Source organism: Sorex araneus, chromosome 6 (genome assembly GCF_027595985.1).
Source record: "Sorex araneus isolate mSorAra2 chromosome 6, mSorAra2.pri, whole genome shotgun sequence".
NCBI lineage: Eukaryota > Metazoa > Chordata > Mammalia > Eulipotyphla > Soricidae > Sorex > Sorex araneus.
Window position 1 is genome coordinate 137,314,020 of NC_073307.1, and position 26,080 is coordinate 137,340,099.

The 26,080-nt window shown below is 45.0% G+C and overlaps 1 protein-coding gene across 1 annotated transcript in view; it reads right to left on the bottom strand.

Annotated features, from left to right (window-relative positions):
- PAMR1 (peptidase domain containing associated with muscle regeneration 1) overlaps positions 1 to 26,080 on the bottom strand; it is a 128,313-nt gene that overhangs the window by 97,227 nt on the left and 5,006 nt on the right. The gene's annotated exons all lie outside the window — the stretch shown is intronic.

Consider the following 26,080-nt stretch of genomic DNA (forward strand, 5'->3'; position numbering starts at 1 on the left):
AGAAGGTGAGAATGAAGCTCCTTCCAGTCCAGCCCCGCAAGTGTCTCACACACCCCCAACCCCCCAGCCGAGGAGCCGGCTGGATGCTTGCATGGAGCCTGATTGAAGGAGTGACTATAGCAGAAGTGGGCGCTGGGGAGGGAAGGAGAGCCTTACCCCACCCCCCCTCTCACTCTCTTGGGGAGATGGGTTCCCCCAAGCTCTCCTCCTTTTTCCTCCTGAATTGCTTGCTCCCGCCGGGTCACCCTGCAGAAACTCAACCAGATCATCAACTTTTTGCAACTTTAGTCCTTTTCCCTTTGCCCCCTCCCCCCTCCTCTAACTTAGAAGGACCCTATGAGGTTTGGAAAGCAAAAGTGGGCTAGTAGTTTGGAGGATGAGACCTGCTTCCCCCTCCCCCACCCCCCAGAAGTCAAATCCTTTGGCTTTGGCTAGGTGGAGGCTGTAGCCACACCTACAGCGGAATCTGTTCTCTGGAGCTCTCCTCACTCCCCTGCTGACCTTTCCCTCCCCCACCTTCCACACATGCGAATAAGGAGGATATATGTTCGTTGTATATCTCTTCATGGAGCACACTCAACTTTGCCCTTCATAAATCTGCCTGTTTTTTTTTTTTCCTGAAAAGCTACTATACGGAGAGAGGTCATCCTATGGCCCTTACTGCTCCGTGTTGGGTGCCGATGAGACATCATACTTCTCAATTTGTTGTTTTCTTGTCAACAAGGCCCTTTTTTATGTAGTTGTCCCTGTACTTTTGTGGGGAGGGGAGTGGAAAATAAAACTCCTCTTTGCACTTCTAAACTTCTTCATCCTTCCTGTGCTACCCAGCCCAGTAAAGTCAGCAGGATCACTAATTCCAACACAATGCTAGGCAGAGTATTAGGCTCAGAGAATGCAAGGTATCCAGGACGCGGAATCCAAGGGGAGGGGAGGTCTGTCCAGGGGGAAAGACAGCAAGCAACCTCTTGGAAAAAGGAGAAAGGATGCTTTACAAGATGAGAGCTAATTTTTAAAAATAATTTTTGTCCCTGTCTTAATACATGTATCAAGTTATTTCTTCTGTACAAAATAAATACCCTGTCATCTTCATCTTTCAGAAATCAAAACGGAGTCACTGAGCTTTCATTGGTTCAATCAACATGACTCAGAGAGTAGGTGGTAGAGTCAGGGTTTGAAGCTATCCAGTGGGACCCAGAGGCTATATATGGTACTAGCAAGGCAGCTATACCACTTCTTAGAAGACTGTGTATGCAGAATTCTATAATATCTGATTTTCATGCTGTGTCGTTGTGGCACTGCCTACAGAGGTAGGTGGGGTTATGGGACAAGCAAGACTCAAAGATGCGATGATTTGTTCACGATCACTACTGGCAGTGGCAGAGCAAGACCCACACCCAGATCTGACTCCAGAAAGCTGTGGCTCTGGGTCATGCTAGGTCCACGATTATGCTTTCAGGCAGGAGATATATATACTCAGAATAAAAACCAACTCAAGAGTGATCGTATGAGTGATTTGAATATGATAGGGGGCTGTAAAAGTGTGATGGAGGTCTCTAAACTTTATTTGGTAGCTATTAGGCATTCTGGCAGTTTAGGGTGAGCAGGTGTCAGACCCAAAGCAATATCCCAGGATACCAGTTTCTCTGGTATCTATATGGAGAGATGGAGAGTTCCAGGGTCAACGCAAAGAGAGTAACTGGGGAAGAACAAACACCACATAATTCCCATCTCAGGTGGCATATAGATGACATAAACGCAATAAAATATTAATTTTTAGACTGTATATCAATCAATCAAGGGAATGGGTGTGGGTAAATCCGAATGAAGGGCACAATTATGGAATAAGTGGCACTGAATTGATGGAGAATATACACATGCAAATTTTCAGTGATACATACCTAAAACTCAAAATGTTACAATGTTACTGCAGCAACAAAAAATTAAGTTAATGATATAAAAATATACTAATGGAATCCTGGAGTAAAGAGTAAGCAATAGAAAGGGAAAATGTCACTGTCACTGTCATCCCATTGCTCATCGATTTGTTTGAGCGGGCACCAGTAACGTCTCTCATTGTGAAACTTATTGTTACTGTTTTTGGCATATCCAGTATGCCACGGGTAGCTTGCCAGGCTCTGCTGTGCGGGCAAAATACTCTCGGTAGCTTGCCGGGCTCTCCGAGAGGGGCGGAAGAATCGAACTCGGGTTGGCCACATGAAAGGCGAACACCCTACCACTGTGCTATCAGAAGGAAAATGGGGAGACAGCCTCACCAAGGCTCAGGAGCTACTGGGGGCAGAAACCCTGACAAAGGTGTTCACTCTGGGTATTTTTCCAATACAATGCCAAGTTTACTCTTTGTATCTCTAATTTCTTATCTATGATATAGAATAATAACTAAATAATAACTTACACTGTTGGGAGAATTTAATTTAAAGATTACATACCGAAAGCCCTTAGAACCAGGTCATTCCAAAGAATCAATGAATATCTTTCATTTTGGTATATCTTTTGGAGACTGGTTCCAAGAAAATCCCATGGTATATAGGTCTTCTTCCTTGTCCTCAATAGCTCTCGATTCAGGTAAAATTTGATTAGAACAAGAACAGTAATGGCTTCTAAGGGAGGGTGAGGGAAGGACTGGGGAGATGTTCACTGTCACTGTCATCCCGTTTCTCATCGATTTGCTCGAGCGGGTACCAGTATCGTCTCCCTTGTGAGACTTGTTGTTACTGTGGACCTAGGTTTGATTCCTCCGCCCCTCTCGGAGAGCCCAGCAAGCTACCGAGAGTATCTCGCCTGCACGGCAGAGCCTGGCAAGCTACCCGTGGCATATTAGATATGCTGGAGAGACCTTACTGGCAAAAAATCCTAGCCTTGCTAGCGTGAGACCAAGATCTTGATGCCCACTGCCGCCCACATGTGCTCAGCACAGTCTGACAGCTCTGCTGTTTGGGATGCCCTTCACGACAACAGAGTGTGTGAGCTCTGCGCACTACAGCTAGGTGTGTGTGAGCACTCTGACAAGCACATACAACCCCAGTTTCTACAATAGGAATGTGCAAGAGCACCACAACCAAGAGAATATATGCCTTGTCAAGCACCTTGGTAGAATAACAAGGGCAGGATGACATTGGTGTGTGTGTTCTCCTCTGCCACAAGGAACTTAGGTTTATTGGGTTACACCCATCACAGTGCTCCCTAGGCACTCCAATTTCTCAGTGTTTATCTTTCACTTCTCCCCTGTGCTCTTTCCCTATCTGTTAATCAACTATATCTCCAAATCAGACTCTGTAACTTCTAAGGACTCGGGGTTTTGTATTTGTAAGTCATATATTGCTTTTCTCTTTTCCTTATGTCCTTTGCATAGTTTACTTTAGAGCAATGTCCTTTTTGCATAGACACAGGAAGACAGTTAATGCTATGCTTTTGTAACTTGGGAGTTAACTGACTCTGGATAATATTTACTCCTGGGTATCTGTCATATTTACTCGACCTAAGATTCAGTTGCCCTTAGTTCCCAACACCCCAAAAGCAGGGTCCTGACAAAAGGACTAGATGGACCCAGGGCAAGCTGTAAGCTACCCTGGCATCAAAATGGGACAGCTAAGTGCCATAAAACTTATAAGCTAAGAGCACGGTCATGGACGAATTCTGTCATGACCCAAAGAGAAATGACTGGACAAGGACCCTGAAGGTAATAGGAAGGACTAATCTGACCTGAGCACTGTGGCCTGGGATCTATAATGAGATGTCCCCAGGAGAGCCACTCTAGAAGATTAGTATATCTCTTACTGTGTCCATACAAAATAATTAGAAACATTATTAAGAAGCAAGTAAATCTAAGATGATTGTTTATGGACTAAGAAAAGGAGAAGTATGTCCTTATACTAAAAACCTGCCCTTGAGCAGATCTCCTAGCAGGAGGAGAACTTTGTCTTCGAAGAGCTTCCCTGAAGGAAGAGCTTTACATAGGTTGATGGTGCTACCTCACGTAGGTGTTGTTGCTACCCCCTGATGCTTGGAGGTCGGGCTCTAGGCTAGGCTTCGAGACTGGGTGCACAGAGAATAGCATGAAGGAAAGTAGGAGATGGGAAAGAGGGGCAGTGTGAGGCTGGAATGGGGCGCTCAGTGAGACTGGAGCAGGTGTTCGGGGAGAATGGAATAAACGGCAAGACCAAGATTGGAATAAATGGCAACTGATCACCAACTAGCCTGTCACCCTGTCCCTCCTTCATGTGTTTGTTGGCAGCTGCAGCAGGCCAGGGTGGGGCAATGGCTTATGACCACCAAACACACGTGGGGGAGAGGGAGCATAGTGGCCTCATATTTATTTTGTGAGTACACAATCAAGCACCACTAGGCAGATGCGTAAACCCTGATTGGGCACCACAAGCAAGTATGTACGTAGCTCCTGGTTATTGCAACAACAGAGAGAAGGGAGGAAGGGGAAATACTGGATCAAGCCTGAGCATCACCACATATGGGCCCCAAACCAAAAAGTAGCACTGTTGCACTGTCGTCCCATTCACTGTTCATCCATTTGCTCAAGCGGGCACCGGTAACGTCTCCATTGTGAGACTTGTTACTGTTTTTGGCATATCAAATACACCATGGGTAATTTGCCAGGCTCTGCCGTGCAGGCAGAATACTCTCAGTAGCTTGCCGGGCTCTCCGAGAGGGATGGAGGAATCGAACCCGTCCGTGTGCAAGGCGAACGCCCTTTCCACTGTGCTATCACTCTAGTCCAAACCACAAAGTTGGCATAAATTTTTAAAACACAAAACAAATGATCAGTGCTTGGGGAAATAGCTAAAAGAAACATATCTAAGGGGCAGAGGTCAGACATTAGAAGAGGAGATGTTTTTAGATGGAGGTCAGACAGCCAAGTTTTCTGATGAGCAGAGCCAGGGTGAAATCCATTCCCAAATCACCAAGTACTAGTGCCTCTCTGGAATTTTTTTAACACCAGATAACAGTTTTTCTTCTTCTTTTATTTTATTCTTCTCCTCCGGGTCCATCCAATGCAACCTTCCTGAGTATCTTCTCAGCCTCACCCCTGCAGTCGCTATACACCTCAGGGAGAGCCTGGCCAGCAGCTACTCAGAACGAGCCTGCTGCCCGCCCTCTGCTTCTCCAGGCTTCAGGGACTGGCACGGGACTCATGTGTCTTCCCAAAGTGCCCAAAGGAAGATTTGGACCCTACTGGTTTGTTGTCACAAATATGGCTTAGAAGATTCGTTGGGAACCTAGAAAGGAATGCTCAAAAAGGACGGCCCACTTCTCCAAGAAACTGTAAGGAGCAACCAGATACTGCTGAACTCAATAACAAGCCTAAGCAGGCAAAGGAAGAGAGACTGTAAGTCCACAATACACAAAAGGACACTGGTTTGCCTGAGGCTGTACAGCCTTATACACATTTATATTTTTCTACAGGATTTAGCTTCTCATTCGATTGCGGTCAACTCAATTGTTCATACTAACAGACCTTAGTATTGTTCCACTGTTCTTTTTTTTTTTTTTTTTTTTTTTTTTAGATTTTTTTTTTTTAATTTATTTATTTTTAATTAGAGAATCACCGTGAGGGTACAGTTACAGATTTATACACTTTTGTGCTTATACTTCCCTCATGTTCCACTGTTCTTAACCTGGATCCCATGCTGTCCTTTGAGAGTGAGTTTTTAGTGGTCCTTTAGATCTTTTGAAATAATTGGCAATATTTTAAATGCATTTGTAGGGGGTGGTTAGAAAGAAACCTTCTGCAAAGTCTCAAAAGATCTGCAAAGTCATAACATTTTTTTATTTAGAATCATTGATCATCCTAAGCTGAACTAGGAAATTTTACCAAATATTTGTTAGATTTGGGAAAAGAAGTTTCATATATATAATTCTTGAGTCTAGGTGATAAGCAGTCCAATAAAATTGAAAGACTTCCACCTCTACTTAAAAAATGCTCTCTCTCTCTCTCTCTCTCTCTCTCTCTCTCTCTCTCTCGCTCACACACACACACACACACACACACACACACACACACACACATGCAGTCTCAGGGATTGAACTCAAGGCTTCACACATTGAGCTATCTCCCAGCCCTTCTAGCTCTGTCTTAAGAACAATTGCCCTGATCACGCTGCCTCATGTTAAATCTAGCCTAACTACTTACTCTCCATAACATGTGGCAGAATATTTCAGCTGTGACACCCTTTGTTTCCTTATCTGTTAAGCAGGAAGAATAATGGTACCTGGCCCTGTGTAGCTAGAGTGAAGAGGGCAGAGCAATGCCCCAATTACACTTAGCACTCAGTGAACATTAGCTATTTTTTATCATGGTTACTGCTCCCTCCTTCCCTTCCTTACCAGGCCCACTGCTAGGAGAAATAAATCACTCGAAAAGCTATAGTTTGAAAAGGCAAAGTGGCACGCAGGGCAGCAGGAAATGATACCAGGCATTAAGGATATCTGCTTATCATCATCAGCCCTCAGAAATCAATGGTAAGAATCAGTAGATGGAGCCAGGCTACCCTATTAATTATAAGTTTTAATACCCACCAATGTTCCCATGAAAGGATGGGACGCTAATAAAACACGTACCCTTTTTACAGTGCTTCCAAGGAGATTCGTTGCCTTTGAATACACAGAAATAAAAAACAGCAGAGAAAGTTATGTCCTGTGTGTGCCAACAGTTCCCTGGTCTTCAAGGTGTAACTTTCACAGATCGGCAGCTGAGCAACAACCAAACGGTGGGAATGCCAGACGTAGGCAAGCTGAGGCAGAACTGATCCGCAGACCTGCGAGAGGCATCCCAGACTGTGGGCAATTAAGCTTGGTTTTCATCGGCTGTCCAAAACATGAAGCTCCAATCAACCAGAGCCAGCAACAGCAAAGAGTGGTTCTGTGGCACAGACACGGAGCGCGTCCCCCAGCATCTGCCCTGCCATGTCTCCAGCCCTAACGAATCCCAGCTGTTCACCTACCATCCAGCAATAACGTGTGCCCCAAGTCTGGCTCAGCTCTGTTCCCTCTTCCTCTGGGAGCCAGGCAAGGGGGTAGGTGCCTCTGTGGTTCTGTCTCTGTCCGCATTCTTCTTGCCCAGTGTCATACTTCATGCAAATTGCTGAAAGCCCGCGGAGCTTCCATCCCCTCTCGCCAATGTGCTTCTTAGGCACTTGGGGAAAAATGGTCTTGACTTCCACGTGTATATTTAACCCTTGGCTTTTGAAAAACAAAAACAAAGTTAACTGCTTTGCTAGCAAACGGCAATGTTCTACAAAGAAGACTGGCAAATAAATTGACTGTCATCCAAGTGGTTCACGGCAGAGCCTGGCAAGCTACCCGTGGCATATTCGATAGGCCAAAAACAGTAACAACAAGTCTCACTATGGAGATGTTACTGGTGCCCGCTTGAGCAAATCGATGAGCAACGGGATGACAGTGATACAGTGATACCACCCAAGTGGTTAGCTCAGGAATTCATGTGGTAGAGTCATGGTGGGAAGGGAACAAAGAACTAATCCCAGGGGCTGGAGCAATAGCACAGCGGGTAGGGCGTTTGCCTTGCACGCGGTCGACCCGGGTTCGAATCCCAGCATCCCATATGGTCCCCTGAGCACTGCCAAGGGTGATTCCTGAGTGCATGAGCCAGGAAGTGACCCCTGTGCATCTCCGGGTGTGACCCAAAACAAAAGCAAAAAAAAAAAAAAAGAACTAATCCCAGGGAGGACTGCAGGTGCCACCACAGGGCCTTGAAAGTGGTCAACAGAAAACAAGTGTGGATCGGGACTCAACTACCTAGTGGCTGTGTAAACGTGGGCAAGTTCACTGACCCTTTGCAGCCTGAGTTTCCTCATTTGTTTAATGAGAGTCATAGTTATTTAATCATTTTGGTGAGAAGATTCAAATGAATCTGATATAAAATAAAATATATCCAGTGGGGCCCGGGAGATAGTTAGAGGCATGTGTGCAGCCAATTCGGGTTTATTCCCTAGTACCACATGTCTCCTAAGCATCATCAAGGTGGCCGTGGTGGTCCCTGGCACCGTGGGGCCTAAGCAGTACCACATTCTCAGGCTCAAGTATTGAACCACAGACCAAGTTAGCTGGGTATCCCCAATCCTCCTGAACACTGCATGGGAGGCTTCCTCCCACTGAAAAGAAATGAATCTGGTAGATAAATGACTGTTGACAATTGTAACGAGGTAAACACTAGCGTTTCTTAAAAGTTCTCCCTTCAGATATTTAGCTGTAATTAAATTATTGTCATTTCCCCCCCAGGTCTGGTGTTGTATATTCCCATCTTGATTTGAAGCAAATGTATGTCTAAGAACAATGTCGCTCTGTACACATATGTGCTAATGGAAGTCTAGGGTGGAGTACTTTTTGATTGAAGACAAATTGGAAGGCATTTTTTTTCTTTCTTTCTTCTTTTTTTGAAGTAAACAGATTTTATTTAGAGGTATCATTTTTTAATCACCATGTGGAAAGTTACAAAGTTCTCAGGCTTATGTCTCAGTTATACAATGCTTAAACACCCATCCCTTCACCAGTGCTCATATTCCACCACCAAAACCCCAGTATACCTCCCACCACCCACCCCTCCACCCCCGCCTGCGTAACTGATAAATTTCACTTCATTTTCTCTTTACCTTGATTACACTCCATGTTTCAACATAAAACTCACTATTGTTGTTGGAGTTTCCCCCAAAAAAACAGCCCTACTGAGAAGGAAGCATTTGATAATTAGTTTTCCATTGCTGAGAATGAAGAGATATGCAGTTGCGCGGCCACGATTTAGGATTTCTGTTTAGGATTTCTGTATTTTAGTAATTAAGTCCAGGGAGATTTATGTTAGAAATTGCATCATTTCCCTTCCTGGGGCAGCATGGGGTAATGGCTTAGTTCACAGTCTAGAGACATGGCTGCAAGCACTTGTTGGGACCAAAAGTAGTCTAGCTGGCCTCCAGATCTTTGTCTATCAGCAGCAGAGTGGCCGCACAAAAACATGGCCACCCGGGTCGAATCTCAGCAGAGCGCGAGCTGGTATCGGCCCCGGCTCGAGACTGCCCAAGTGTCCCACTGTTTCAAGTTCATAACACATTTTTTTCCTCCTTCCTGCACCACCAAGTTCATAACTGCTTAATAGTCCTCATAATATGGTGGACGCCACAGAAGGCATTTTCTGAGAGGAGCCTATCCTGGTATTAATGAAAACATTATTCTAATCCTTGTTAAAGAAGGTAAGAAGAATTGGGAGAGAGCTTGGGGGTCAGGGATGCCTGCATAGACCTCAGTTCTATCCTCAGCACATGTCTCCCCCAAATAGCCCTATTTTCTGGAGTATCCCTTTCTGCCCCCTAAATGTAGCTTTGTTGGCCCCCCAGCATTACTAAACCCAAGTAGTACCACATCTTCATGCTCATGCCCACATATTGAGCTGTCTGGCCACTCCACCAAGAAGTGGTGTGTGGGCTCACCCTGAACACTGTTTGTTGTTGTTTTTTTAATTGCACCACTGTGAGATACAGTTACAAAGGTTTCAAGTTCGAGAGCCAGCCATACAATGATCAAACACCCGTCCATCCACCAGTGCAAACCTTCCACCACCAATGTCCCCATTTCCCCCCTCCCCCCGTCTCCCCAATCCTCACCCTGCCTCTATGGTAGACAAATGCTCAGATATTCTCTCTCTATTTTGGGGCATTATATTTTGCTCAAATTTTCCTACCACCATTCAAGCCTGCCTTCCAGGGACAGATGCTAGACCACTTATTTTCTATTGCTCATTTTGAATATCATGAGAAGTCGAGTGGCCACACAAGCAGCCACACGCTTCTGAAATTCTAAGATTGTAAATGAATGGGTTCCAGACACATCTCTTTCGGGGGCTATTCCATTTTGATTTCAATTGTGAGTTTCTGGGCTCTGGCTGTTGATGTGCCAAGATGACACCCAGGGGCGGGTTACGGGTGTGACTTCTGGTATCAGGAGAGGGAAGGGAGCCTGACTGAGACTGCCTGGTTCCACTGCCGCCATATGGTTTGGAGATTTAGTCTTGAAAGCCACATACTGAAGCTTTGCTTGTGTAAGCTCACGGTCACTGGGATTCCATCTGGAGAAGGCAGGGAGACTGCACCTGCTCCATCTGGGGTGCTCTGGTGAAATTGGCTCGGTCTGCGGCACCAAGGAATCTCTGGTGCTCTGGTGCCGTCCGGGAATTGTCTCTACTGTGTCTGAACACTGTTTAAAAGTCCTCTTAGCCCCCACAAAAGTAGGTAAGGAAGGTTTCATTCAAGGGACTAATATAATGGAGGATTTGCAATAGGGAGAGAGATTGAATTCAACTTTTAAACACAAGTTAAAGGGGGGATTTGCTAGCATGGAGGCAGTTCGCTAGATGCAAAACTACAAGGAGAAATGATCAGGGTAAGGGGAGGATTCTGACAAAACTTATTTGATGAAATTTTGGGGAAAGTTGTAGGGAAGGGGAGTTTTATCAAATGTCAAGAGTGACCAGATGTCCATGATGGGGGATTCTCACTAAACTGACTTAGCTAGATTCTTGCTTTCAAAGACCATGTCCAAGGATGGGACCTAGTCCGGGGTGGGTGTGGGTGGGATATGACTTAGAGAACCTGACTACAGTTAAGGAGAGTCTGGCAAAGGACCCCGAGCCCCCCTAGAGGGACCTTGCATTGAATGGTTCAATCAGATCACATTATTCACTATGATAAAAAGGATAATATATACAAATATAATATCTTCCAGGTAAGGAATTAAAGGAAAAAACACCAATATTGACCAGGTAAAGGAAATGATCGTTTAACCCAGGGAAGGGGCTCAGTGGTAGAACATCTGTTTGCCAGTCAGATCCCGTGCATTCCCCCACAGGTTGAATGTCGTTCTGTCAACACAGCCATAAGGTTCCCTGGTGCCAAAGCAAGTGTGTGGCCACTGGTGCACCACCATCACCCAACAAAAGGGAAGAGGAGAAGAAAAAAATAATTATATAATAAATAAAAGTTATGATGATGTCGGTGGGCCCCGGGGAGGAGAAAAACGGTCACTTTCTCCCCAACCACCTCTACCACCCAGGACCCAGAGTTACTGGGTTCTTGTCTCGCTCGTGGAAAAGAATTTCAGGAGTAGACAAGCAGTGAAGTAAATAGATTTTATTTAGAGGTTTCTGAGGGAAGGAGGAAGGGATAAGTGGGAGAGAGAATAGTGAAAATAACGCACTCAAGAGAGAACGCGGGCTTCTCCAAGAGTGAAGGAAGCCCCTGCACATAATTGAGCTTTACACACAAAAGTATGAAAGCATGAAAGCACACATCTCAAGAGGGGAGATACGGGCGACACATGTGCTCAGCCATGTGGGCACAAGCAGTACATGGGCTCAGGCAGCATATGTGCGCCCTTTCTTTGTTCAAGGTGTCTTTTATAGGGTTTCTTCAACCTGCCCCCATGTGGGGCTTCTTTCCAGGTAAAAGTTTGTTGCTAAGGTTACCAGGGAGGTTGGGAGTGGTGATGGCCTTCTTTGGGGAACCTCCTGGGGAGGGGTTCATTATCCTCAGGGTCTGCTGATGGTTTCCTCCAGGTCTTTTGTTTTCTTGAATCTGCAAGTCTTAAGAGTCTCCTTCCCAGAGACTCTGTTAAATCTCAATGTTAATTGCCAAGGGCCTTTCCCTCTCTACCTGCCTACATCAATGATTCATGGATGGACACAATTTCTTGCATGCCAGAGAACATGTCATGCCCTCAAAGTGTAGCTGTGAACAAAACTCAAACTGTTCCTCACTTTGCAGATTTATAGACAAGGTAACCAAATTCAGATTTATAAACCAGGTAGAATACCCAGGTGAGTAAAGACAGAACTTTCCGGAAGTTTGTTTGGGGTAGGACAGCAATTTTAGGATTGAAACTGTGAGATTGTACTTGCTACCTAAAGAAAAATGAAAGGAAGAGAAAGAGGAGGAGAGGGACACGAAGAAAATCCAGAATGCTGTCCTTCCACTGCCCACCCAGGAAGGCCTTCAACTAAAGCAATTGCTTTTGCTTTTGCATGAGGATGATAGTCATAAAGTTTCTTTGTGGGGGGGAGGGATTGTGAGGGGAGGGGGCCCGAAGTTGAGGTCCAGGATTAAGCATGGGAGTGGTTTGGCAGAGGAAGGGAGAGTCTAGCCCGGCCTGGGTGAGACCTAGACAGAGCTGATACTCACAGGAGGAGGCACCGGAGCCAGGACCAAGACAAAAGGGGCCACTTCCTTTTAGCCTGGGGGCCTCTTCCCCCTTTCCTCCCAGGCAGGATTCCCAGGCTTCCTGGCAGTCAGCGAGTCTCCACCACCTGCTGATCCATGCCCTCTCCTTGGTTAGAGACCTTCCCAGCCTGGCCTCTGTCTGAGCCTTGTTTTTGAAGCTTGCTCAGTCACTGTGTGTCCAGAATGGGGAAGAGGAGAGGAGAAAAGGAACAGAAAAGCTGGGGAGAGGGAATGAGAGGTGGGAGAAAGAGCAGCAGAGGAAGGGGGAGAGAGCCATGGAGAGAAAGAGCAGGCACGGGCCATAAATTCTTTTCAGGGTGTGAGCAAGCACGTCTGCCCACTCACCAGCCCTTGGGGGTCCTCTGCAGAACAGCCTCCAGCCGTCTGTCTGCAGGTGGGCCTCTCACCTGACTGGCCAGGGCTGCTGGCCTCTGGAAATCCGCATGATTTGTGGGCCCCTCTGGGCTCCTGGCCAGACAGCCACCCCTCACCCATCACATCCTAACTGACCTCCTGTTGCCCTCTGTCTTCCATGTGATCCAGCAGGTGGACCTGAATTTCTAATGAATGCAGGCACCTGGGTTTCCCTGACACCTTGCCTGGGTGATGGAGAACAGCCCCCCGGCCATACCTTGGAGGAAAAAACACCACAGGAGGAAACCTGAGAGACAGACTTTGGGGAGGCATGAAATATCACCCAATGTGTGGCCCCTTTGGGTTTCATTAGCTGTTTACATTTCCCTGGCTGCATTCCTGCCTGAAAACACAATTGGAAAGGATGCTTAAATGAGATCAGAATTTCCAGTGAAATACGATAGGGGTGTATGGGGGGGGGAGGGAAGAGCCCAATCACAGGTAAATGAGCCTAGGACAGCAGAGGGACCCTCGTGAAGAACCTAGTGTCAATGCAGCCCTAGTCCAGCCTGAATTATGGATGTCTGGAGGCTCTGAGAGGTTGGATGAGGGAGAAGAGGTAAAGCAGGTTTGCAGAGCTCCAGTGAGTCATGTATGGACTTGGATTTATAGGAAGGGGTCCTGCCAGATCTCTCCCAACCTCTAATTCCTTCGGAGAGTAGCAGACTTCCCCTGAATTCAATTCTGTTGCAGCTCGTCGAAATTCAAAATGGAAAGTTTAAGGCCTATGGTTAAAGCAGTAGTGCTAAGGCAAGACTTTATTACCCCGTTTATGCTGCTCACCTTTGCACTTCTAAGCAGAGGCACCCCTTTAGTTCGCAAGGACCATGGCTTGAAAGTGCTCCCCACAAAGTCAGGTGCCCCCTCCCAAAGGCTAGTAGCTTCTGTTTGCTGCCTACGGGAAAATTTCTTTCCTGCTAAAAATCCTTCATGTCTCATTTTAGAGCCTAATCAAAGAATGCACCTCTCTTCCTATACCCAAGAAAGACCGTGGCAAAAAGTAACTTCTGCATCCTTCACTCCAAACCATAATATGTGGGCTGGCAGTATTGGCATTGTTTGGGACCGGATTAGACATACTGAAGCCCAGGTCCCTGTCCTAGGCTTACTACATCTGAATAGCCATGCCAGAGGTTTAGTATTGGGTCTCAGTGGCTGGTGGTTGGCATGAAATTTGGCAGCAATTAGGTTGGCCATGGTATGCAGCGTTCCTGGCTGTATGCTGTGTACCTTCCATCTCTGTTCCCATAGCCATCCATCACGACAGGCCAGCGTGGCTAATGCCAAGCACTTGGCTAATGTCACCTGGCTGAGCTATTTTGATCTGAGTAGTTATTCAAAGCCTTTTCCATGGGGAACAGTATCCTGTCCACCGTGAATATACTTTCTGGTCATGTTTGGTGCCCATTCTCAATCTCCCTTCTACCGACTTAACCCTACCCTAAACTTTCTTTTATCTCTCATTCCTTTTCTTTTCAGGCTCTAGCAAGGCCTTTTGCTACTTACTGCTTATGAGTCTGTATATAGTTTCATGTCAGGCCACATCTTCCACCCAAAGCAAATGATGAAGGAAACCACTCAAAGTTCTGCCCAGCAGAATGATTGTCCTATAGCTGTTGCTCAAATTTACTCCTGAATGTGTACTCAGATGGGCTCATTCTGCTTCCACTGCTTCCGTGGCATTCTCTTTTGTCTCTTGTACATTTTAGCTGGCACTTTGCCCCAATCCTTCTGTTTCAAGGGTATCTTCTATCTTGAAAGCTGTGTGTATCATGTCTCTATACACTTTAATGATCTAACAATAGATATTAGCATTCATGAACAATCTATGCTACATTTTATGGATTGAGATTTTTGAATCTCAATCAAGAGATGCTTGAATCTCTTTAGGTCAGTTGGATCAGGATGTTTCTGGTTGTGTTTGGAGCACAGATTTAAACAGTTCTGAAATCAACCTGTCTATGGACTCAGTGCTACACAAGAGAATAAAGGTCTTTATTTAAGCCACAGGCATGGACTTTGTCATCAGGAACTGCTCAAAGTCTCATTCTATTGACATTCTTCGGTTGACTCTCTAAGTCCAGGCTAGCTAGCAGTTTTCCTTGACAGCAGGTATTCTCAGGTATAGATAAGTTTAGTTTCTGCTCTCAACCAGATCATCCCATTTTAAAACATTTTGTATCAGTAAGTTGTTTCCACAAAACACGCAGCAGCAGCAGCAGCATAAGAAATGCCATTTAGTATCAAACTTGGAGTGCGGAAGCATCCTAGCTGGGAGCTTCTGGCTAGGAGAATCTCTTGGTGGGAGCTTCTGACTAGGAGAATCTCTTGGAGTTGCTGACTTGCTGTCTGGGGCTGTGGTCATGGACAGGCTAGTGAATCTGCTTCCAAGTTCATTCACGGGGCCATCTCAGGAGGCTGTTGTTTCTGTCCTATGAGATTCTCTTTGGGCTTCTTACACAACATGATCACTGGTCTCTCCCAAGAGTGCTGATCCAATTTAGAGAAGGAATGCCACCCCCCTCCGCCTCCCGTCGTATACTCACCAATAGTTACATGGCCATCCAGTGGGAACCACATAACCGTGCTCTCCCTGCCATCCTACAAGCACTGATGCCTCCCTTGCTACCCTGCAGCAAGCACCTCCCCACTCTTCTCCATCCCCCAAACAGGGTGCAGTTAGCAAGTCAAGGTTTCAGCACTAATTTGCTACAACCACTGGCCCTGTTGGATTTCTACTGCCCCCAGGAATAAATCTACTCACAGCGACCAAAGCCTGCTGATTCTCTCTCCTCCTTATTACATAACATGGAGCACCCTACCAAGAGATCTGCTGGCCTCTTTGTATCAGCCCACCCCGCCAGGTCTCAGAAGTCTTAAGGAAACACATAGATTACAGGAAGCAAGTTTCCCTCAAGCCTCCTTAGATTCAAGACACACCGAGGCTAGAACTCAGATCTTGTAAGCTGCCTGACCTTTGATAATGTGCCTTTCTCTCTGGGTTCAGGTTCCTCCTCTGTACAGTGAAGAGCTGGGCCAGTAAATAGCCGTTCAGGTTTCTCTTAACTCTAACTTCAGTGGCTGTTCAATAGCAATCTGAGTTTTTCAAATCATTCTGATCTGTGCGTAGAAATGATCACTCATTACAGCATTCCCACACAGCACTGACTCTTCCTTCCACAGGATCCCAGAGAGGATATTATCTCCCTCCCCTTTCACGCCCATGAGATCTCAGTCTCTTGTATCATGGCATCCCTGGAGGGGCTCACAAACCATCTATTACCAGGAACATAATGCAAAGAATGGGTTTGCCTCTTTTTCCCAGCCATTCAGCTGTGTTACCTGCATCTGAGGGTGCCTGAGGGCTCACAGCCTGGGCCTTCCAGCCCTTGCTAATACTAGTTCAATGCCAGTGTCCATGCAGGGGTGGCCACTACCATTATTCCCACAGCTGCCGAGCCTCCTGATGCCCATAAGCCCCCTGTTAATCCTAAGGGAGATTCCCTCTCCTTTTCTGATCACTCGGAGTCAACCCAGACCTTCAAAGGCCATGTGTGTGCCTTCAGAATCACAGGGTACATTAAGACAGTTAACCAATTTTTTTTCCATAGGTGCTTCCCCTCTGTGGGACTCAGACACAGGTTTTTGGACTTCATGGAGGCCTTTTATTCCCTTTAGTTTCCCAGTCAGGGGTGGTAGAATCTTACTGAAGATTACCTCCAACAGGGGGCTGGAGCAATAGTACAGGAGGTAGGGCATTTGTCTTGCACATGGCTGACCATGGTTCAATTCCCAGCATCCCATATGGTCCCCGAGTACCACCAGTGAAAGTTCCTGAGTGCAGAGCCAGGAGTAACCCTTAAGTATCACCAGGTCTGCCCAAAAAAGCAAGAGAGAGAGAGAGAGAGAAAGAGAGAGAGAGAGAGAAAATTACCTCCAACAAATATGTTTAAATTCCACCTTAGACTCCATGAAACATCTACATAAATGTGTGTTTATGTCTACATTTTCCATTTACATTATCCTAGCAAATAAATCAAAAGAGAGTGTGTGTGTGTGTGTGTGTATGTGTATGTGTGTGAAACCAAGCTGATGCCCAGTACACCATATGGTCCTCCATCAGGAATCATTCCTGAGTGCAGAGCCAGGAGTAACCCTTGAGTATCAATGGGTGTGCCTCCCCCCAGCCCCCAAAAGAGAGAAGACTGAAAGTTTTTTTCCAAGTGGCTCATCCAATATGCCAAACCACAATATTAGGTAAAATTTGAACTTTTCCTCTCCAACTCTTTCCTTCTAATGTATTCCAGAAGCAGAACTTGATCTTATTGTGACAAATAGTGTGGTACGTGACTTTTAAGACTCTGTACTTAGTGACAAGTAAGAATCAAGTAGATAAGGGAATAAAATATCATACAGGAGATAAAGTACTTGTGATTGATGTTGGGGAACTGAAAGAAAAACTACAAACTCAATGCTTGGTCTGGAAAATCAACATGATCCTAACCTCAGACAAATGGAAAGACCCAGATAGGCAGAATAACAGTTACTTCTCCCGTAGTCAGAAGTTAAAAGTCAGCATGAAAAATTCTGGTTGAAGAAACCTGAAATATAGCCAGTCTTTGAAATCTATGTTCCCTCCTGGAAACCCAAAGAGCACAAATCAGGCAATATACTTCTTCAAGCATTAATTAGCCTATTGTTACTTATACATCAATTAATGTTTTATGGACATAAATGGGTTAAATAATTAAGTGATGGCTCAGTTATTACCAAATACAGCACATGCGAACAGATGCCAGACCTAATCTGAGGGATGAGAGTAGGTCTCTGAAAGTTTAGCTTTAAAGGAGGAAGAGGAGTTACAATGAGGGTAGAGTGACATATCAGTGTTTCCTACGTGGCAAGTAATATTTTGCAGAGGCAGGCTGGGAAGTCCTAGCATATATGAAGAACTAAAAATGATGGGTAAAACCTGGATCCTGAAAAGCAACAATGAAGAAAGGCTGGTGAGGTAAGTGGGTCCCAGTGTCAGGGATTCTGGCCCTTCAGGCTTAGCATGGCTCCAGTGGCAGCCTTCCCCTTCCAGGATGTGTTTGGCCGGTATGGTCAGTAGCACACGAGACAAGTGATGGTACAACACCATACGATTAACTGTGAGCATCTTTTCTCTCTCTTGGATGACTCTCAGTGTGCAGACATGTCATGAGGAAGCCTGAAGAGAGCCTCACATCACCAGTGACAGAGGCCTCTTGCGATTGGTCATGCAAGGCAGCTTGGAAGCAGATGCTCCAGTTCAACCAAGTCTCTGGATGCTAGTTGTGGCCCAACTACAATCCCAAGAGGGTTCCAGAGCTGGAAGCTCAGTCACTCCCAGATCCCCAATTCTCAGAAACGGTGTGAGATAGCATGTTTATCATTTTAAGATGTTACCTTCTGGGGTGTTTGCCTTTCATGTGGCCGACCCGTGTTCGATTCCTCCACCCCTCTCGGAGAGCCCAGCAAGCTACCGAGAGTATCGCGCCTGCACAGCAGAGCCTGGCAAGCTACCCGTGGCGTATTGGATATGCCAAAAACAGTAACAATAAGTCTCACAATGAGAGACGTTACTGGTGCCCGCTCGAACAAATCGATGAGCAATGGGATAACAGTGACAGTGATCTTCTGGGGTCATTTGTTGTGCAGCAATAGATAAGTACTGTTCGAGAGTAGAAATAAAATTAGATGTGCTCATTGTGAGGCTTTGATAAGTTATTTTACCAATCTGGGCATCAGTTTCTTTTCCTACCTATAAAAAAAGAGACGACACTGGATAGTGGATGATAGCACAAGTAAGGATTTAAAGATCATCAAGGAGGCCATAAGCCCCAAAGGCAGACCAGTGGCCAGATATAAAACCCAGAGCAATTCAGTACTGAAAGATCTACAATAGGTGGGGTGATGGTAATAGAACGTACCATTTACTGGCCATTAAACTTAGGGCAGGCTCTGTGCATGAATGCCTCTCTGTGATCCACCCAGCTAGCTGAAGGCAGGTACTAGGTTCCACTTATTTTACAGAAGAGAAAAGGAGGTGCACAGAAGTCCATTGCAATCACATCCCTCAGTGCACCCTTCTGTGCATATAAAAGGTTGGTTTAGTCTAGAAGCAATTACTCTTTTTTTTTAATTGAATCACCACGGGATATAGTTACAAAGCTTTCATGTTTGAGTTTTAATCATACAATGATCAAACACCCATCCCTCCATCAGTGAATATTCCCCATCACCAATGTCCCCAGTATACCCCCCCTTTCCAACCCTCTCCCTGCCTCCATGGCAGACAATTTCTCCCATACTCTCTCTCTCTCTTTACTTTTGGGGGAAGCAACTGCTCTTAGAGGCAAAGAAAAATAGTTGTATTCTTCTGCTTCCTCCGGTTTATTCCCCACACCATCTCTATTACTATCCCAGTCACATAATTCCTTTAAAAATAACCCTTTCTGCTTCCTGGCCACAAATGTTAAGTTTCCAATCCCACTTGACTTAGAAATTTGGGGATGGAGCCCTGAATACCTGTAGGATTGGATGGTAGTAGAAGAGGTCAAAACAGCCACCACATAAGAGCCTGCACCCCATCTATTTCCCAGCCCCTGCCCTAAAGTACAGCTGCTGCACGTTTCCCCAGACACAGTGGAATTTGGGGTCTTTATTCCCAGGTCTGGAAACGCGTCAACCTGTGGCTTCCATCCTGGAGTCGATGACAATCCTCTTGGCTCTCATCATTTGTTTTTGACGCAAGTACTACTAAGGATTTCTTTATTTTTCATTTTTTAAATCTCATTTTTCAGTGAGGATAAATCAACGGTAAGAGCATGTTATGAAAACTAACTTGGCAAGCCAGGTTTCCTGGAGAGGAACAGCCGTTTTGCTTTATTTTCCATTATCTCAGTGTAAAATAAATAGATTTATCCTTTAAAGATGTTCTTGTAAGGTCATCAGGATCTCAGTGATTTAAACCATGGCCTTTGGCCGACTCAAGTCCAGAGCATGAGCTAATCACGCCTGGAATTTGCAAAGAAGAAAGGCTTAAAAAAATAATAATAAACTGGCCCAGAAATGAGGGTTTTAACATGATCTCAGGACAAGGAAGTTTTCCCTTTCCACAGAAGCCTCCTGGGTACCCTCCAAAGGCTGTGTGCTTCTAAGGCCTCTTTGAAATGTCCTTTTTGTTCTGTTAACTATCAGTGCGGTTGTCTGGGTTGACCGGGGTCTTTTTTCCATCCCTCTCCAGACAGGCTCAGACCTTTCTAAGCACGATAGTTTCACTCCGGAATGTTAGCTAAGCAAACCTACACCATGTATTTAACCCAGCTGAGCTTCTGTTTCCTCATCTGTAGAGCCATAATCAGAAGCCATTTGAAGACATAATTGCGTTTGCAAAAATTAAATGAGGCGATTTATACAAAACGATTAGCAGGTTGGCAGGTATATCCCAACCAGAGTCACTCAGTAGAGAAGCAGCAAGTTTAAGAGCGGCCAGAGGCAGAAACGCTCGCTTGTGAATCTTGGCACTATCAATACTAGCTCTGGGCAAATTCCATTATCTCTCCAAGACAGTTTCTCATCTGCCCAAAAGGGGTAGGTAGTAGTGGTGTGTGGTTACCCCTTTACAGGATTGTTAAGAAGGCGCAAAGCAATAGTGCTTGAAACATAAAAGAATAAAAAGTAAATGGTAGTTATTACATATGAGACAGAAAATAATGACAGTGACAATCATAACTATTATTATTAATATTATTATTAATATTACCACCATATATTATTTAGGGTTTTATTTATTTTTTATTATGAGCAAAGTGAATCATCTGGTAAGCTTATTTTCAAAAAGAAAAATGTAGACATGCAATGATATTAAGGGTGGCTTTGAAATAATTGACAGAATCAAAAAATAAGTTGAATAGGGGCTGGAGCAATAGCACAGCGGGTAGGGCATTTGCCTTGCATGCAGCTGACCCGGGTTTGATTTCCAGCATCTCATATGGTTCCTCGAGCAACACCAAGAGTAATTCCTGAGTGTAAAGCCAGGAGTAACCCCTATGCATCGGTGGGTGTGACCCAAAAAAGCAAAAAGAATAAAAAATAAAAATAAGTTAAATGGCCAAGCTTTGGAAGGAACCAAGAAGCGGGAGTCAGAAGAACATCCAAAAAAGACACAGGATCAATGATGAAATCCTTAAGGTGTTACTGTAGGGATGAATCAACTCCACCACACCTGCATTAGTCTGAAAAGCACTCTCTGTACAGCATGCACACTATGATATCCCAACGAACATCAAATTCAGTGGGGAAGGGTAGTTATCCAAAGGAAAATCGAGATGTGAAAAAGGGTAGGGGGCTGGGCTATGGGAAAGCAGAGTCAACTGAGGTGAGCTACACTTATAAACACTCCTACCACCATTCCTTCCAATACTAATATTCATCCTAATGACAGTTTCAGTCATTTCTGCAAATATTGTAAGTCATTCAAGAAAGGAAAATACTAGTCAAAACCACTGTCAATGACAATCTACACCAGAGCAATGATACTGTGGTTCCTAAATATCTGGTGAATATTTAGCCTGGCTTTTGTTTTTCTTTTGAAAAATTTAGGGTTCCTTAAAAACTGCACTTTTCTTTAGGAAAACCATCATCTCTTGGCTGCTTATTTAAATCCTGGCAGTACACTAAGCATGGACATATTTTATTTCACTAACTGTATTGCCAGGTTTGTTCAGTGGAGATGATTAATCATCATTAAATAAGGTTTAATGGAAACAATAAAATTTAATGATGAAGTTATGATTTTTATAATTATTAATAATTAATATAGAGCTATGAGTGTTTAATTTTGTAATAAAGCTTCTTTAAAATGGTGGATTGGCCATTCAGTTCTCCAGGACATGCAGTGAAATCCTAGATACTTCTGCTCAGAGCCGCCCGTGAGGTTGCAGTTCTGGCTTGCTCAGTACCTGCCCTTTGTACAGTCTGTCCTTGTGATGGATTTGTGGTAAAACCGAAGGAACAGATGCTGTGGGAGACAACTCATGTTTATTGAGTTATGAATTATTTTAATTCTAAAGTAATTCAACACACAGGACATTCAGGTGAGTCATAGCAACTACAAACCCTTTGAGGTAATGCAGTTTCTTAAATGAAGTCAACTCATAACCTGAATTTTTGCTAGACTCTTTAGTGTAATCCATTGAAGTCCCATATTTGTTTTTTTGTCCTCAAGGATTAGAATTCCGCAGTGACTGCTGTGAAGGCGCAGGTTTCTCCCATCTGCTGTTCTCTGAGCCTCTGTCTGAAGCTCAGTCTTTGCTCTTCAGAGCTCTGCTGCCTATAGCTCCAAGTCTCACATCTTTTGAGAGAGACACACGCTGTACTTCTCATTATAAAAACTGTGTTTGCAGTCACTTTCCCTGGAGTGATGATGGATTTGCTCTGACCCTTTTCTTCTCCAGGGACATTTCTACGATACCCAGCAGAACACATCTTTAGAATTCTCTACAGAATAACTGGGTTGGGGGTGGAGGAGATGAAGAGTGGGGGAGTGATGGACACTTGCTCTTCTCCCCACCAAGCTAGAAGCCATTGGCCTTGTCAGTCACACCCACAGGAAGACAGAAAGGGGAGGTGACTCAACAGTCTACATGTAGGAAAAGACCACACAGGCCACTGGGAGGGATGTAAACATCTAGAGAGCAGTGGAACATATTTTGGCAGGAAAGCAATGGAAAATCTTATTGTATAATGGTATTAAAGCCACTCATTAAAGGAAAATTTGCAGAAGAATTCTCTCTCTGTCCTCCTTGGGTATTAATGCATGCTTGGTTCTGAAGAACTCCCAAGGGCTCCCAAGCTTGTCTAAAACTTTTCGGGCTCAGGGAGAGAAACTGGGGGTAAGACTCTTGGTGAGAATTTATTCTATTTCATTACTTCTGCAAGAACTTAAACCCTGCGCCGTCCCCTCATGGAGGACGTCTTTCACAGATCAGCATTAGAAATCTTGTCTGTCACCTAGTTCATGGGCAAGTAGCTAGGCATGAAGAAAAAAATGGAAGGAGAGGACAAGGCTTAAAATGAGACATAAGAGTTGGGACTCATATGCAGCATTGTGTATAAGGCACTGCAAAGGTTTAAACTGGGCAGTCTCATAATCATAACATTTATAGGGGTAGCTGCTTTTATTTATTTTATATCTAGTTAATTTTTTAATGGAATCATCATAACGATACACAGTTACATGATCGGGTTTCAGTCATAAAATGTTCCAATGCCCATCCCTCCACCAGTGTACATTTCCCACCACCAAGGTCTCCAATTTCCCTCCTGTGACTCCCATCCCCACTTCAGCCTGTCTCTATGGTAGGCACTTTCTCTCTCTCTCTCTCTCTCGTCTCTCTCTCTCTCTGTCTCTCTCTCTCTCTCTCTCTCCCCTTTTGGGTATTATGGTTTGCAATATAGATACTGAGAGGTTATCATGTTTGTTCCTTTACCTAGTTTCAGCCCCCAGTTCTTATCCAGAGTGATCATTTCCAACTATCATTGTCATAGTGGTCCTTTCTCTATCCCAACTGTCTTCTTCCCCAGCACTTGAATAGGCTTCCAACCAGGGAGCAATCTTCCTGACAAAGATAGGGTGCTTTTTAGCGTCCCCTATAGAGATTGGAAAAGATTAGGCTCAAGAGGGCAGCGATTTGTCCAAGAGACACCAGCAGCAGAAACTGTCACGATATCTGTGGTTCTCCATTCTATTCATGCTTTAAAATTACCCCAAGCATGGCGTTGGAGTGATAGGAAAGCAAGTGGGCACTTCTTTGCTCAAAGTGGACTTAGAATCTATCCTTGGAACAACATATGGTCCTCTGATCTCTATTAGGAGTGATTCCTGAGCACAAAGCCATGAGAAAACCTTGAGCAACATCGAGTGTGACCCTTCAAACCAAAATAAATAAATTGCAGAAGCAATTTTTAAAACTGCAGATACATGGGTTCTTCCCTGACAGTGAAGTGAGCATTTCAGAGGAAAGAGATAAAGAAAGAGAATGAGAGAAAGAGAGGACGAGAGAAAGAAAACAAAGAAAGAAGAAAAGAAAGAGGAGGAAAGAAAGAAAAAAATGAAAGAAGGTAGGAAAGGAAGAAAGAAAAAAAGAAAGAAAGAGAGAAAGAAAAAAGATAAAGAAAGAAAGAAAGAAAGAAAGAAAGAAGAGAGAGAGAAAGAAAGAAAGAAAGAAAGGAAAGAAAGAAAGAAGAAAGAAAGAAAGAAAGAAAGAAAGAAGGAAGAGTACTGCCGATCGGCTTCTGGCCTTCATGCCTTCCTTTCCGCCCTCCCTCCCTCCCGCCTCCCTCCCTCCCTCCCTCCCTCCCTCCCGCCCTCCCTCCCTCCCTCCCGCCCTCCCTCCCTCTCCCTCTCTCCCTCTCTCCCTTCTCTTCCTTCGATTCCGTTCCTTCCCTTCCTTCCTTCGCTTCCTTCCTTCCTCCTGCCTTCCTTCCCGTCCTTTCTCTTCCTTCCTTCCTTCCCTCCGTCCGGCCGGTTCCACCTCCAGTATCAACACACTATACCGACGGCTGGCAGCTGCCCCCAGGGTCGTGACTGCCGACCATCAGTCGGCCCTCGCATCTCACCTGTTGCGACATACCTTCTTTGAGCCCACACAAGGTCTTCCAACAACCCGGCTTTCACTGCTCCCTGCCCCATCTGGGCTGAGCAAAGTCACCGCCTCTGCTTGCTGAGCTCAAGGGAAAGTGTCAGGGCCTGAGCTGAAAGCCGGACTGCGACCCCAGCCAAAAAGCCAACAGATTTATCTCTGTGTCGGCCTGGGGAGGTCAGGAGGAAGCTCAGAGGACACGCAGAAGGGAAATTAAAGGGCACAGAAGAAATATAGTCTCTGAGGCCATTGGCTGTGAGAAGGAAAGAGGAGTAGCAGGGGGAGAATGGAGGGGAGAGGAAGTTTGCAGCAGATACGGGTCTGCGAACCAGGAGAGTCACTACCTCTCGCTTGCTTCTGCAGCTCAAGGTTTCCCAAGATCCCAGAGGTAGCTACTCTGGGGTGGAAGGATGAAGTTCTTCTTCTCATGGGCGCAGTTTAGACTTGACTTTTTGGAGTGTTCTTTAAATAACTTTGCAAATCTGGACAACCTTCTAATTGATGTCCCTGCCTACAGTTTCTGCCCCACCCTACTCTCCTTTCAATCAGCCTTTCTTAATTTCAGTGCAGAATAACACGTGGCTCACATTCCTTCCAGGCCTTCTAGAGCCCCCATGATCAAGGTTAAATGTATGAATGTGGCTAAGATAAAATAAATATCTAACCTCTAGGGCTGTTTATTTCCCAACTTTTTAATTTTCAAACAAACTGCCTTTGACTTGACCTGGGCCTTTGCACAGACCACAGTTCTCAAAAAAGCATGAACCACTGTCTATTTATACCCCATTTTAAATTTTTTTCAAGGCCCAGATTTAGTTTTCTTTAATAAGCCTTGCCCGGCAAACATGATGGCCTCGTCAGTGTCTGTTTTGCAAGCCATGATGCCCAAAAGTAGAGAGAGAGTGCGGGGAATATTGTCTGCCATGGAGGCAGGGGAAGGGTGGGAAAGGGGGGGTATACTGGAGATATTGGTGGTGGGGAATGTGCACTGGTGGAGGGATGGGTGTTTTATCATTGTGTGATTGTAACCCAAACATGAAAGCTTGTAACTATCTCACAGTGATTCAATAAAATTTAAAAAAAAGAAGAAGCCTTGTCGTGACTGGAGCAATAGCACAGCGGGAAGGGCATTTGTCTTGCACACGGCCTACCCTGGGTTCAATTCCCCAGCATCCCACATGGTCCCCTGAGCATCACCAGGGGTAATTCCTGAGTGCAGAACCTGGAGTAACCCCTGTGCATCGCTGGGTGTGACCCAAAAAGGAATAAATAAATAAATAAACAAATAAATAAATAAAGCCTTGTCCAATTTCCCCAGTGACCTACTGCCTACATCACCTCTTATTATACCATAATATAAATGTTTGCTTCTAGCCTGCTTCCCTTTAGAAGTAAATTTCCCTGAAGTGGGAAGTGTTACTCATGTTCTCAGTACTGAGTACATTATTTTTCGAGTGAAAAAACTGTCCCCACATTGGAGGGAAGGACTCCTTGAGAAGTCTAGAAAGATTCACTTGAGAATAGCTCATGCCGTAAGAACATAAGACTTTCCTTAGCAGATAAATGAGAGCTTTCAGACAGTGTCTTTTTCCAACCTTTTCAAACCAATAATTCAGCATAAATCTATGACCCAATGATTGAAAATTACTACTTAAGGGGCCAAAGAGCTCAACAGGTTGAGTTCAGGCTTGGCATTGGATGAAACCCAGGTTGGAGCCCTAGCACTGAATGGGCCTCCTGAACACC